The 14,071-nt window shown below is 51.8% G+C and overlaps 1 protein-coding gene across 1 annotated transcript in view; it reads left to right on the top strand.

Moving 5' to 3' along the window:
* The window catches only part of LOC135054978 (glycine N-acyltransferase-like), a 268,645-nt gene that overhangs the window by 32,871 nt on the left and 221,703 nt on the right, over window positions 1–14,071 (top strand). The gene's annotated exons all lie outside the window — the stretch shown is intronic.

Here is a 14,071-nt window from a genome sequence, read left to right on the forward strand (position 1 = left end):
ATCAGGGGAGGGGTGGGCTATGTGGCATACATTGATTGCTGAGCTAAGTACAGTACAGAAAGACATCGGAACACTGCCATCAATGACAAAACCATCAGCCATGTGTGGCAATCCATGATTGATTGCTAAACATTAATGACCGATGAACCCTCCTGGATCCCATCCACTTCCCAACTGATTTAACCAGGGGCTTGATTTGCATCTTTAGACTTTGGAGCCACAATTACAAAAGACAATCATATCACCACTCCTTTAACCCATTATGTATTAAACTGGGATATTATATATATGCCAGGGTTATATGTACTTTATTGTGGCCGTGGAGGGAATGTACTTTTTTTGTATAATTGTTTATGTAAATATGATATGCATGCATAAATGTCTGACAATGTGATCATCAGTCAAATCCTGGCAGTGTCAGGTGGGAACACAATCTCAATGGGGACTGTGGTTTGACCCTATTTTCCAAGCTACAAAAGCGTAGCTCTTTGGAGCTTGGTCCTATTAGCTAACTCCATTATAGCCTAGCAGTGGTACCCAAAGTCAGTCCTCAAGGCACCTTAACAGTTCATGTTGAGCACAGATGGTTAAATCAAATTGACTTAGGTACTAAGAGCCCGATTCAGCATGGGTTGTAATTGTACGACAAACCTCGGAACTACAACTCTTTTCTATAACATACAGGGAGACACCCAGCACAGGGAAAGTCTGCCCCACATGCCGAGTCCTGCCCCCACCACCCCTGCTAACATGCGAGAGCGCATTGTTATACAGTGATGCATTTGCATGATTAGGGTTGCTCCCTGCCTATGCACCCTAGTTGCAAAGGCAGTCGGAGGGCATACATCTTTTGGGTCGCAGCGGCTGCAAGTGACATCACACAGCCACCGCGACCTGTCCCGCAAATAGTCCGGACACACTTGCGTTGCCCGGACCACGCCTCCCAAATGGGGCTTCATCACCCACAAAATGCGTCATTGACACCCCGTTACCACCCCCCATCGGCACTTAAAGTGTAATCACGTGCGACCGCAGTTTAAGACTTTGTGCATTCGCGCACCGTGCAGAAGTGCAAAAATCCGCAAATGGTGATTTTTGCACTCCTTCGGGGCTAGCTGAATTAGCCACTAAGTGACCTGTGCTCAAGCATGGCTATCCTTAAAACCCGGACTATTAGGGTGCCCTGAGAACTGAATTTGGGAACCTCTGGCCTACAGGCTACAATGCTTCATTATTTTTTTTCAGAGAGGAATTCTAAGGATTCTATTCTGGTAGAAAATGTTTGACCATACACAAACTGCTGCTGCATTTGCTCTTGAACTGTAGCTAGGCTGCAAGTGGGAGAAAACCACTGCTGTGATAAACACAAAACATGTGGGTACACTAGGGCGATATCAGGATGATTTGCCGTAGTGGAACGACAAGTTGTCTACATCAGAGCTGGATTACTACTTTGGGGGGCCTGGGGTACTTAGGATAGGGGGGCTCTGAGGTCTAACATTAGAACCGTAATACAAAAATATACATATTGTGTGTGTGTGCATGTGTGCCATGACAGTTGTATATGTGTGCCACTCCAGACAAGAGAACATAAGTAAAAAGTTGTGATACATTGACATCAACAGGACTACAGGTGCATACACGCTGAGCAATTTTTACCTGGCCCAGCGATGTTCACGGAGGGGTGGAGTGCTTTCAACAGTAGGAGTTCGTGGAAAGTGCTTCACTCGGCAGTTCAAACAGCCCAACGGAAGGCGGCAGCTGGCGACGATGCAAAAGCGCGCATCAGAGTTCACCGCTCATCACCCGGCCATACACACTGGTCGAGTTTGAGCTCAAAATTGGCTAGTGTGTATGGGCCTTAAGAGTCTTTTATTACAAGTTGTGTGGCGTGCTGCCCTGGTGGATCTACTTGTCGGCCTTAATGCATTATATATATATATATATATATATATATATATATATATAAATATATACACACACACAGTATATGTATATATATGTATTATACGGGCACGGTTGTGCCCTTATATTAAGGCTGAATCGAACAAACGGAATTCTCCCATAGGGAACTTCTGAGATGGGGGCATGGTGTTTGAGGGGCTACACCTCATAAGTGATTGGACGTACTGAGCTGAAATTTGGCATGGGAGCGTAGAATCGTCACCCGGTGCTGCATGCCAAATTTCAGGGCAAAATAAATTAAAAAAATGAGGAATTGGAAGTAACCTAAAGTTCCAACTGTCAGTTTTTTTCTGTGACTTCCTGGTTGGCTTTTTGACACCGTTTTCCCATATAGTGAATGGAAAGATTTTTGGGAAGGCATAACTCAGGGTAGAGGACAAAGAAAGACTTGGGGTTTGTTTTATTAGATAGAGTATGTCCCAGTGTAGTGCCTTTTGGGGTTGTGGTTTTTCAGAAATTTAAGTAAAATATGCCCCATTATAAAGATAGTGCTTTTCAATTTGTTGCGGCTGCGCAGTGGCCGCCAGCAGGGGGTGAACACAGATGAGCTTCAGCAAACTGGGTGTAGGAAGATGGATGACGCTGTACATCGGGCTCTGTCATTGGTGGCATAATGGTAGAAGGCTCTAGTAGCCTCACGCGCTGTGTACTGGCAGTTGGGCACGAGGAAAGCGCGGGAAGCAGTGTCTCGTGCATGACGAGGAGAGCTGCAGGCGGCGGGAGGACGAGAAGGAGGGAGCGTCTACAAGCAGCGACAACGGAGGAGATCGCCGGGACGTGAGCGACGGAGGGAGCCTTACTGGAGTGCGGTGGGAGGAGATCGACGGAGCCATCACACGGAGGAAGCCGGGTCCCCTTACGGAGCGTCAGCGGGAGGAGATAGCCGGAGCCACGCCACGGAGGAAGCCGGGTCCCCTTACTGGAGCATCAGTGGGAGGAGGTCGCCGGAGCCGCGCCACGGAGAGGAAGCCGGGTCCCCTTACTGGAGCGTCAGCGGGAGAAGATTGCCGTAGCCGCGCTGAGTTAGTATATGACTGCCGCCATCTCTTCTCCCCCCTCCGCAGCACTCCTTGTTGTGCAACCCCTGGGCTCCCTGCATTCTGCTGCCTCCCCCTCCGTAGTAGTTCTCTGTCCGTCCGCCCGTCTGCTTCCCTGGCTCTCAGCAGCAGATAACCTCCATGCACCCCTCCCTCCCCCCGCGCAGCAGTAGTATCACCTCTCTGCCCCCCACCCTCTCCCCCAGCTCTGGTAGCAGCAGCTATCCTCCATGCCCCTCCCCACCCGAAGCAGCAGTAGTAGCACCTCTCTGCCCCCCACCATCTCCCCCAGCTCTGGTAGCAGCAGCTATCCTCCATGCCCCCCCCACCCGAAGCAGCAGTAGTAGCACCTCTCTGCCCCCCACCCTCTCCCCCAGCTCTGGTAGCAGCAACTATCCTCTATGCGCACCCCCCTCCCGCAGCAGCAGTAGTAGCAGTAGCACCTCTCTACCCCCCAGCTCTGGTAGCAGCAGCTATCCTCCATGCCCCCCCTCCCGCAGCAGCAGTAGTAGTAGCAGTAGCACACCTCTGCCCCCTACCCTCTCCCCCAGCTCTGGTAGCAGCAGCTATCCTCCATGCCCCCCCCCCCCCACCCAAAGCAGCAGTAGTAGCACCTCTCTGCCCCCCACCCTCTCCCCCAGTTCTGGTAGCAGCAGCTATCCTCTATGCCCCCCCCACCCGAAGCAGCAGTAGTAGCACCTCTCTGCCCCCCACCCTCTCCCCCAGCTCTGGTAGCAGCAGCTATCCTCCATGCCCCCCCCCCCTGCAACAGCAGTAGTAGCACCTCTGCCCCCCACCCTCTCCCCCAGCTCTGGTAGCAGCAGCTATCCTCCATGCCCCCCCCCCCACCCAAAGCAGCAGTAGTAGCACCTCTCTGCCCCCCACCCTCTCCCCCAGCTCTGGTAGCAGCAGCTATCCTCCATGCCCCCCCCCCCACCTGAAGCAGCTGTAGTAGCACCTCTCTGCCCCCCACCCTCTCCCCCAGCTCTGGTAGCAGCAGCTATCCTCCATGCCCCCCCCCACCTGAAGCAGCTGTAGTAGAACCTCTCTGCCCCCCACCCTCCCTCCCCCGCAGCACAGTTGTACCTCTCTGTCCCCCCCTCTTTCCTCCGGCTCTCGGTAGCAGCAGATATCCTCCATGACCCCCCTTCAGCAGCAGTAGTTCTTCTCTGTCCACCCTCCCCCACCCCCTTGCAGCAGCAGCAGTAGTACCTCTCTGCCCCCCACCCTCTCCCCAGCTCTCGGTAGCAGCAGCTATCCTCCATGCCCCCCCCCCCCGCAGCAGCAGTAGTACCTCTTCGTCCCCCCCTCTCTCCCCCGGTTCTCGAAGCAGCTGCTATCCTCCCTGCCCTGTCTGTTCTGTGCCCCCCCCCCGGCAGCAGCTGCTATCCTCCCTGCCTTGTCTATTCTGTGTCCCCCCCTCCTCCCCAGCAGCTGCTATCCTCCCTGCCCTGTCTGTTCTGTGCCCCCCCCCCTTCCCCAGCACCAGCTATCCTCCCTACCCTGTCTGTTCTGTGCCCCCCCTTCCCCGGCAGCAGCTGTCCTCCCTACCCTGTCTGTTCTGTGCCCCCCCTTCCCCGGCAGCAGCTATCCTCCCTACCCTGTCTGTTCTGTGCCCCCCCCCCCCTTCCCCGGCAGCAGCTATCCTCCCTACCCTGTCTGTTCTGTGCCCCCCTCCCCAGCAGCAGCTATCCTCCCTGCCCTGTCTGTTCTGTCCCCCTCCCCAGCAGCAGCTATCCTCCCTGCCCTGTCTGTTCTGTGCCCCCCCCCCAGCAACAGCAACAGCAGCAGCAGCAGCAATCCTCCCCTGCTGGCCCCATTCTGTGCTCTCACCCCACTGCAGTCTGGTCTGGGATCTGGACTCTGGCGGTTGCTGTCCAGCTCCCACGGGACTGCTGACACCATGGCACCTCTTCTGTGTGCATCCTGGCCTGCCTGCGTGCTGTTGGGGGATGACTCCGGAAAGCTCCCAGTCCCATCAGATCCGAGTGCCAGTCCCTGTGCAATAAGCACTGCCAGACCCTGCCCCCAGACTATCTCCTCCCACCCTCTCCCTATCAGATCTGCTCTGATAACCTTCCCAGCCGCTGCACCCCCCTCCTCCTCCCCCCCCCTCTTCCTCCATCAATCACTCTCTAGTCTAATCCCCCCACCCTCCTGTCTCTCTCTGGCTTAATCCCCCCCACACTCCCGACTCTCTCTGGTCTAATTCCCCCCCACCCTCCCGTCCCTCTCTCTCTGGTCTAATTCCCCCCCACCCACCCTCCTGTCCCTCTCTCTCTGGTCTAATCCCACCCTCCCGTCCCTCTCTCTCTGGACTAATCCACCACCCACCCTCCTGTCCCTCTCTCTCTGGTCTAATCCCTCCCCACCCTCCCGTCCCTCTCTCTCTGGTCTAATCCCTCCCCACCCTCCCGTCCCTCTTTCTCTGGTCTAATCCCTCCCCACCCTCCCGTCCCTCTCTCTCTGGTCTAATCCCTCCCCACCCTCCCGTCCCTCTCTCTCTGGTCTAATCCCTCCCCACCCTCCCGTCCCTCTCTCTCTGGTGTAATCCCCACCCTCCCGTTTCTCTCTTTCTGGTACAATCCCTCCCCACCCTCCAGTCTCTCTCTGGTCCAATCCCTCCCCACCCTCCAGTCTCTCTCTGGTCTAATCCCCCCCCCCCCAACACACACACACTCCCGTCTCTCTTTGGTCTAATTTCCTCTCACCCTCCCGTCTCTGTGGTCTAATTCCCCCCCCCCCACTCTCCCGTCTCTCACTGGTCTAATTCCCCCCCAACCCTCGCATCTCTCACTGGTCTGATTCCCCTACCACCTTCCCGGCTCTCACTGGTCTAATTCCCCCCCCCCTCCCATCTCTCACTTGTCTAATTCCCCCCCCCACCCGTCTCTCACTGGTCTAATTTCCCCCCCCCACCCTCCCGTCTCTCACTGGTCTAATTCCCCACCCCCACCCTCCCGTCTCTCACTGGTCTAATTCCCCCCCACACACACACCCTCCCATCTCTCACTGGTCTAATTTCCCCCCCACCCTCCCGTCTCTCACTGGTCTAATTCCCCCCCCCACCCTTCCGTCTCTCACTGGTCTAATCCCCCCCCACCCTCCCGTCTCTCACTGGTCTAATTCCCCCCCCCACCCTCCCGTCTCTCACTGGTCTAATCCCCCCCCACCCTCCCATCTCTCACTGGCCTAATTCCCCCCCACCCTCCCGTCTCTCACTGGTCTAATTCCCCCCCACCCTCCCGTCTCTCACTGGTCTAATCCCCCCCCCCACCCTCCCGTCTCTCACTGGTCTAATTCCCCCCCCCCACCCTCCCGTCTCTCACTGGTCTAATTCCCCTCCCACCCTTCCATCTCTCACTGGTCTAATTCCCCCCTTACCCTCCCGTCTCTCACTGGTCTTATTCCCCTCCCACCCTCCCGTCTCTCACTGGTCTAATTTGCCCCCCCCCCACCCTCCTGTCTCTCACTGGTCTAATTCCCCACCCCCACCCTCCCGTCTCTCACTGGTCTAATTCCCCCCCCCCCCACACACACACACCCTCCCGTCTCTCACTGGTCTAATTTCTCCCCCACCCTCCCGTCTCTCACTGGTCTACTTCCCCCCCCACCCTCCCGTCTCTCAATGGCGTAAATGTGTGTGTGTGTGTGTGTGTGTGTGTGTGTGTGTGTGTGTGTCATTTCGCTGTGCATATATATGTGCGTGTGTGTGTCAGGATGCTGTGTTTTGTGTGTGTGTCAGGCCGCTGTGCGTAAATGTGCGCGTGTGCGTTTCAGGCCGCTGTGCATATGTTTGTGTGTGTCAGGCCGATGTGCGTAAATGTGTGTGTGTGTGCATATTTGTCCCCAAAGCTCCTGATCAGGGCCTTCTTCCAGCAGCCTTCCACAGTGGTCCCCGGCTGGCCCCAAAGCACAGGATCAGGATGACGAGGGGAACCTGGCCTGTATCTGTGAGGAACACGTGAAGGCACTGCGGAAAGCCAAGGACACGCTGAACCGGCTGCCCGAGGACATGATTGGGAACTTGCAGCTGGGCAAAGAGAGGCTGGTGGATCAGGGCATGGGGACTGCCGGGGGCAGACTCCCTCCACGGACATTTAAAGAGCCCGTAGGAGCAGTGGGAGAGGAGACTCCTGACCCCTCAGTCTGGCAACAGGAGGACAGAATTACAGAGGTGAGAGAGTCTGGTGCTGCCCCTCACATGTAAGTGTGTGTGTCAGGCTGATTGTGTGTGTGTCAGGCCGTTGTACCTATATGTGCGTGTGCCAGGCCGCTGTTCATATATGTGCGTGTATGTGTCAGGCCATTGTGCATATGTGTGTCATGTTGCTGTGCATGTGAGGCCGCTATGCCTATATGTGCATGTGTGTATCAGGCCACTGTGTGTATGTGTGTGTCAGGCCACTGTGCATATGTATGTGATTGTGCTTGTCTGGCCGGTGCGCATATATGTGCGTGTGTCCTAGGCCACTGTGTGTATATGCGCATGTGTGTGCCAGGCTGCTTTGCATATATGTTTGTGTTAGGCCGCTGTGCATATATGTGAGTGTATGTATCAGGCTGTTGTGCGTATATGTGAGTGTGTATGTGTGTGTCAGGCCATTGTGCGTATATGTGAGTGTGTGTGTGTGTGTCAGGCCATTGTGAGTATATGTGAGTGTGTGTGTGTGTATGTCAGGCCATTGTGCGTATGTGAGTGTGTGTGTCAGGCCGCTGTGCGTATATATGTGCATATGTGGTTGTCAGGCCGCTGTGCGTTAGTGTGTGTGTGTGTGTGCCAGTCTGCTGTGCGTATGTGTGTGTGTACAGTATATCAGGCCGCTGTGCATATGTGTTTGTGTGTATTGCCACTGCACGTCGGTGTGCGTCTGTGACAGGCCTCCGTGTGTGTGTATGGGTATATGTTAGGCTGCTGTGTGTGTGTCAGGAGACTGTGCATATATGTGCGTTTGTGCATCAGACAGCTGTGTATGTGTGTCTTAGGCACTGTGCGTATGTTTGTATGTGTGTGTGTGTCTCAGGCCGCTGTGCCTACATGTGAGAGTGTGTGTGTCAGGCCGTTGTGTGTGTCTCAGGCTGTTGTGCATATATGAGTATGTGTGTGTGTGTGTGTGTGTGTGTGTGTGTGTCAGGCCATTGTGCGTATATGTGAGTGTGTGTGTCAGGCCATTGTGCTTATATATATATATATGTGTGTGCCAGGCCGCTGTGCATATGTGTGTGTACAGTATATCAAGCTGCTGTGCATATATGTGTTTGTGTGTCAGGCCACTGTGCGTCAGTGTGTGTCTGTGCCAGGTTTCTGTGCTTATGTGTGTCTGTGGGTGTATGAATGTTAGGCTGCTGTGTGTGTCAGGCCCCTGTGCATATATTTGTGTCAGGTCACTGTGCGTATGTGTGTGCGCATCACGCTGCTTTGCCTACATGTGAGTTTATGTGCTAGGCTGCTGTGTGCATGTGTGTTCCAGGCCACTTTGAATGTGTGTGTGTGTGTGTGTGTGTGTGTGTCATGCCATTGTGCGTATATGTGAGTGTGTGTGTCAGGCCGCTGTGCGTATGTGTATGTGCCAGGCCACTGTGCGTTAATGTGTGTGTGCGCCAGGTTGCTGTGCTCGTGTGTGTGTGTACAGTATATCAGGCCGCTGTGCATATATGTGTTTGTGTGTCAGGCCACTGTGCGTATGTGAGCGTGTAACACCACTATGCATCAGTGTGTGTCTGTGCCAGGCCTCTTTGCATATGTGTGTGTGTGTGTGTGTGTGTGTGTGTGTGTGTGTGTGTGGGGTTAGGCGTATGTTAAGCTGCTGTGTGTGTCAGGCCACTGTGCGTATATGTGCATTTGTGCGTCAGACAGCTGTGTATATATGTACGTATGTGTCAGGCCACTGTGCGTATGTTTGTATATGTGTTTGTGTTAGGCCGCTCTGTGTATATGTGAGTGTGTGTGTGTTCAAACCACTGTGGGTGTATGTGGGTGTGTGTCTGGCCATAGGTGGTCATTCCGAGTTGATCGCTCGTTATTTTTTTCGCAACGGAGCGATTAGTCGCTAATGCGCATGCGCAATGTCCGCAGTGCGACTGCTCCAAGTAAATTTGCTATGCAGTTAGGTATTTTACTCACGGCATTACGAGGTTTTTTCTTCATTCTGGTGATCGTAATGTGATTGACAGGAAGTGGGTGTTTCTGGGCGGAAACAGGCCTTTTTATGGGTGTGTGCAAAAAACCGCAGCCGTTTCTGGGAATAACGCGGGAGTGTCTGAAGAAACGGGGGAGTGTCTGGGCGAACGCTCGGAGTGTTGTGACGTCAAACCAGGAACAAAACTGACTGAACTGATCGCAGTGGCAGAGTAAGTCTCGAGCTACTCAGAAACTGCTAAGAAGTATCTATTCGCAATTCTGCTAATCTTTCGTTCGCAATTTTACTATGCTAAGATTCACTCCCAGTAGGCGGCGGCTTAGCGTGTGCAAAGGTGCTAAAAGCAGCTTGCGAGCGAACAACTCGGAATGACCACCATTGTGCGTATGTGTGTGTGTGTGTGTGTGTGTGTGTGTGTGTGTCAGGCCACTGTGCCTATATGCGAGTGTGTGTGTCTCAGGCTGCTGTGCATATGTGTGTGTGTGTCAAGCTGCTGGCGTATATGTTCTTGTGTGTGTCAGGATGCTGTGCGTGCATGCCCATGTGTCAGGCTGCTGTGTGTATGTGTGTGTCAGGCTGCCGTGCATACATGTGTGTGTGTCAGGCCGCTTTGCATATATATATATATATATATATATATATATATATATATGTGTGTGTGTGTGTTAGGCCGCTCTGCGTATATGTGAGTGTGTGTTTCAGGCCACTGTGCGTATATGTGCATGTGCGCATCAGGCCGCTGTGCCTATATGTGAGTGTGTGTGCTAGGCCGCTGTGTCTATATGTATGTGCCAGGCTGCTTTGCATATATATGTGTGTGTGTGTGTGTGTGTGTGTGTGTGTGTGTGTGTGTGTGTGTGTGTGTGTGTGTGTGTGTGTGGCGCTGTGTGTAAATGTGCATGTGTGGTTGTCAGGCCGCTATATGTATATGTGTGTGTGACAGGCCAATGTGTGTGTGTGTACAGTATACAAGGCCACTGTGCATATGTGTTTGTGTGTCAGGCCACTGTGCGTATATGGGAAAGAATAGAGGCACTCATGTCATTATATCATTATATTACCCTGAACACAACCAAAGGGTCAATAAGAATTGGAAATATATATTTATTAATATAAAAATGAATAAAAACACTTTTAGAACAACTAATAAATATACATATTTTATGCTAGCCTAATAATCACTGAAAAGCCACGATATATAGAAGTAAGAGACTCACACGGATTATGTATATATAAATAGTCCAGTAGCTAGCTAAAACCATAGAATGAAATAAGTAGCTACTTATTATCCAAATGTAACAGGCTAATTTCCAATAAACATGCAACTCTGTAACCAGTCCTGCTGTGAAGTGGTTATTTATATTAAGCACAGTAAAGGGGGGTACTCACAGAGCGATATTCTAAGCAATCTGACTAGATTGCTTAGAATTTAAGCAGGATCGCTCCATGTGTACCCCATACAGCGATAGCGATGCGCAGCCCCGCGCATCGCTATCGCTGGTGCTAGATTGGCCTGCCGTGCAGGCCAATCTAGCGGGTCGCTCATTTCACCCGCTAGGTGAAATGAGCGGCCCCCCGTCTCCCCCCCGCACGCTCAGCACAGATCGCGCTGTGCTGAGCGGCGGGAGAGATGTGTGCTGAACGGTTCGCTCAGCACACATCTCTCCCACATCGGCCCGTCTATATGGGCCTTAAAGGGGGGTACACACGGAGAGATCCGTGCTTAAAATCTAAGCAATCTTGCTAGATTGCTTACATTTTAAGCACAGATCTGGCGTGTGTATGCCCTCCAGCGATAGCGATGCGCGGTCCCGCGCATCGCTATCGCCGATGCTAGATTGAGCCTGCATGCAGGCTCAATCTAGCGGGTCGCTCACTTCACCGTTGTGTGAAGTGAGCGCCCCCCCCCGTCGGCTTTCCCCCTCGCTCAGCACATTGCGCTGTGCTGAGCGGGGTGAGAAATGTGTGCTGAGCGGTCTGTGTTAAGATCGCTCAGCACACATCTCTCCCGTGAGTACCCCCCTTTACTTTTGTGTGCAATAGTTGCTGATTGCAATTGTAGGCTCTTAGGATATATTTAACCGCTTATGATAAATTCCAAAGTTCAGAACGCCGATATGTATACAATGATGTTATTGTTTTGTTACCTCTCCAATGGGGCTGGTGAACCAGAGCGTCCCCTGGTATATCCAATGTGTGCCCAGTCTGTTATAAAGCTGGAGGATGGGTAACTTATATGACCGTGTGAGTCACAGGTAACCTGCTGGCGATATTGTCTTCAATTTCCCCAGGCGAGCTCAGCCCGCTACAGAATCTCGGGGAAGAAGCAGGTGTGCGGTCAGCCACTTGCGTTCAGCCGCGGTGGTCCCACTGCACGTGGGTCTCCTCATGTGTTCCCTGGACGTGTGTCGTCCATTGATGGTAGAAGGGGAACGGTGAGATGAATGGCATTAGGCTGCCGCACAAATCCCGTATAACGGCTGCCTGTTGTCTAGGGACGCGTGTCACCCGCTGCTGTATCCAATGGAGTGGGGTGATTGTAGATGCGTCCCAAGTCGTATAGTCAGTTCAGTGACCAGTGAGGCAGAGTCCTGACGTGTTTCGTCACGTGACCCATGACTTTTTCAAAGAGAGATACTGTGCGTATAGGTGTGTATGTAGTTGTCAGGCCATTGTTCGTATATGTGCGTATGTGTGTGTCGGGCCACTGTGCATATATGTGTGTGTCAGGCTGGTGTGTGTGTGTGTGTGTATAAGGCCACTGTGCCTATATGTGAGTGTGCGTCTAAGACTGCTGTGCATAGGTGTATGTGTCATGCTGCTGTGCGTATATGTTCTTGTGTGTGTCAGGCTGCTGTGTGTATATGCCCGTGTGTCCGGCTGCTGTGACTATATGTGGGTGGGTGTGTCAGGTTGTGCATATATGAGAGTGTGTGTCAGGCCTCTGTGCTGTGTATATGTGTGTGTGTGTGTGTGTGTGTGTGTGTGTGTGTGTTTGTCAGTTTGCTGTGCATTTGTGTTTGTTTATAAAGTAAACTCAAAGAGAGAAAGTATTCCTTCGTAAGGGCACACACGGACTGTATTTATCAAGTCACACACCATTATGGTGAGTTTTCACTCATTTTAAGATTCAACTTATATTTTGCTGGCTTTTATAAACAACGAATAAAAGTGCAAGTGATAATAAAGGGGGTAATTCTGACCTGATCGCACGCTGCCGGTTATCCGACGGCTGTCATAGCCCAGCGATCGCCTCTGCCTGATTGACAGGCAGAGGCGGGCGTCGCTGGGATGGGAGGGGGCGGCACAACAGCGTTTGGCCGCCATTATGTGGGAGTGGTCTGGCCAATGCAGGCGTGGCCAGACTGTGCAGGGGGCAGGCCGTAGTGGCTGTGTGATGTCACACGCAGCCTCTGCGACCATCACAATGACAAGTAACTCCCGACCAGCACACAGGAGCTGCGCTGGCCGGGAGTTACTCTACAAGTACAAAAGCATCGCTGCTGTGCAATGATTTTGTACTTGTGTGGTGGGACCGGGTCTGACATGTGGGACGGACTATCCCTGTGCTGGGTGTCCCCCCGCATGTCAGTGTGAATGATCGTAGATATGTTAAATTTAGCACAGCTACGATCAGGTCTGAATCCCCCCCAAAGTGTGGAAAAGAAAAAACATAGTGATTTTAAAATACTGTACCGCTGCTGAATATTCTTTTATTTGTATGATATGTATCTATTTTTTGTGTTGTACTGCTTATGTGAATTAAAGTATGTTAAACCAGTTACTCTTGTATCGTTTATGTGGCTACTTCCAGAAGTGTTTACAATAAATACAATTGTAACAACTTGAGTCATTTCTCTATTTCATCACCATAAACAATTCTGACTCTCTCCATGGACAGTAACCATATGATATGATCATTTCTAGAGTACTAACTTATCAGACTGGTATTGACCAATTTTCTTATTCATACATGGATATGGTTAATCGACATCATGTTCTTTTGTTTATTGTTAATCTGTAATTGTGATTTATTGTACTGTTCTTGTTATGCAAATTTTATTAAACTGTCTGATATCCCTGGGTGCTGGCGGTGTGTGCATCACCGCACTATGGCCCTCATTCCGAGTTGTTCGCTCATTGTTTTTTTTTCGCGACGGAGCGATTTGTCACAAACCGCATGCGCAATGTTCACAGTGCGCCTGCGCCAAGTAAATTTGCAACAAAGTTTGGTATTTTACTCACGGCTTAACGAAGACATTTCTTCATTCTGGTGATCGGAGTGTGATTGACAGGAAGTGGGTGTTTCTGGGCGGAAACTTGCCGTTTTATGGGTGTGTGTGAAAAAACGCTGCCGTTTCTGGGAAAACGCGGGAGTGGCTGGAGAAACGGGGGAGTGTCTGGTCGAACGCTGGGTGTGTTTGTGACGTCAAACCAGGAACGAAACTGACTGAACTGATCGCAGTGGCAGAGTAAGTCCCGAGCTACTCAGAAACTGCAAAGAAATTTCTTTTTGCAATTCTGCAAATCTTTCGTTCGCAATTCTGCAAAGCTAAGATTCACTCCCCGTAGGCGGCGGCTTAGTGTGTGCAATGCTGCTAAAAGCAGCTAGTGAGCGAACAACTCGGAATGAGGGCCTATGTGGCACCCTTAAACTTAGTTTAACACTCCTGAAATAGTTCTATAATTCTCTGTCAGCTCAATGTCGCATGCTATCTTTATATGCTAATATTTCACAGCAACTTAATTAAGGGTTAATTCAAATTGTCTCCCACGGTGCTGGTCACCTAGATGACACTATTCTCACACACCCTTATGGTACTGTACATTCTGGGATTTATGTTGCGCGTAATTGTGTTCCTCAGGCTTCATCTACCACCTCACCCGTAACTGGGATAATGCACCCGCAATCTCCTCTGGCCAAGAAAC

The sequence above is a fragment of the Pseudophryne corroboree genome, chromosome 3 (assembly GCF_028390025.1).
Source record: "Pseudophryne corroboree isolate aPseCor3 chromosome 3, aPseCor3.hap2, whole genome shotgun sequence".
Taxonomy (NCBI): Eukaryota; Metazoa; Chordata; class Amphibia; order Anura; family Myobatrachidae; genus Pseudophryne; species Pseudophryne corroboree.